The 1,627-nt window shown below is 35.2% G+C and overlaps 1 pseudogene; it reads left to right on the plus strand.

The window, feature by feature from the left end:
• The first annotated feature begins 236 nt into the window (after positions 1–236).
• Positions 237–335, plus strand: LOC130037083 (uncharacterized; annotated as a pseudogene).
• Positions 336–1,627: the final 1,292 nt, after the last annotated feature.

Consider the following 1,627-nt stretch of genomic DNA (forward strand, 5'->3'; position numbering starts at 1 on the left):
ACTCATATACCATCTTCCAAAAGAATTATTTTGTAAAACTGATGCCTTGGGTATGGTAAAAGATAATATGGTAAAAACCATATTTTTCTTTCTAGGACATTAAAGTTCTAAATCTAACTATTCAAGCTGCTTTGAAATACATTCCTTGATTTGGAATCACTGTCTGCCATAGGAGTGAGTAAGGACAGCACTCAAAGTAATAAGAAGAGAAAAATATGGAAAAATTAACTCATACTATGTTTTGTAACATATATACTAAAATTGAAATGATACAGAGATTAGCATGGTCCTTGCACAGAGATGACATGCAAAATTGTAAAGTGATCCATATTTTTGTTTCAAGAAGAATTAACAGGGCGACTTTAAGCTAAGAAAATCCACACAAGTACAAAAATTCTACATAAAGATAGCACAAATCCCCATCACAACAATCTCCTCAATGTCAGTGGACTAAATGTGTGCCAATTCAAAGGCACAGAAAGGGAAGATGAATTAGAAAACTGATCCCAACATTCTGCTGCCTGAAGAAACACTTCTGAACAATCAAAGCAACCATGGGCTCAAAGTCAAAGGCTGGAAAACAATTCTTCAAGAAAGAAAAGAACACCTCCACAAAGCTGGAGTGGACATACTAGTATCAGGCCATATGGACTTCAGGCTATAGGTTATAAGAGACAGTGAAGGTCATTTCTTCATGATCATGGGATCTGTACATCAGAAAGAACTCACCCTCCTCACTGTAGGTGCTCCTAATGACAGACCAGCAAAATACTTAAAAATAACTTCTAATAGACTTATAGAAAAACATTGATAGCAACACAATACTAGTAGGAGATTTCAACACTTCTTTGTCACTTCTCGATAGATCAAACAGACTGAAGCTCAGCAAGGAAATATTTTCTTTAAGGGAAGTAATGAACAACCGATGGCTTAGGGAAGAAATCAAAGAGGAAATAAAAATTTCCATAAACAAATGAGAATGAGGACACGAGCTACCAGAACTTGTGGGACACAGCAAAAGCAGTGTTAAGAGGAAAGAGTATAGCTCTACCAGAATTCATCAGGAAGAAAGAAAGGGCCTGCATGAATAAATTAGAGCTCAAGATTTTGGAAAATGACCAACAAAAGTAGTCCAAACTAGGCTGGAAGAAGGAAATAATAAAACTTGTACCAGATATCAATGAGCTAGAATCCCAAAATACAATCCAAAAGACCAATAAGAGCAAAAGCTGGTTCTTTGAGAAAATAAATAAGATCAATAAACCATGAGAAGCTTCTCAAAGAAACAAAGAGAAAGAACTCTAATAAGTCAAATCAGAAATGCAAAGGGGCATATCCTAATAGAAACTACAGAAATCCATAGGATCATCAGAGATTATATTGAGAATCTTTACAGCAGGAAATGAGAGAATCTTATATAAATGGATAAATTTTTGGATTCCAATTACCTCCCAAGTCTGAACCAAGAAGATTTGGAATACTTGAACCTATCACTTCCAAGGAAATTGAAATGATGATGAAAAGTATCCCCCCAAACAGAATCCCTGGCCCAGATGAATGGATTCAATAGTGAAATATTTCAAACCTTTAAAGAGGAAATACTGCCAACATTTTTCAAGATTTTCCA

The sequence above is a fragment of the Sorex fumeus genome, unplaced genomic scaffold (genome assembly GCF_029834395.1).
Source record: "Sorex fumeus unplaced genomic scaffold, SorFum_2.1 ptg000070l, whole genome shotgun sequence".
NCBI classification, from domain to species: domain Eukaryota; kingdom Metazoa; phylum Chordata; class Mammalia; order Eulipotyphla; family Soricidae; genus Sorex; species Sorex fumeus.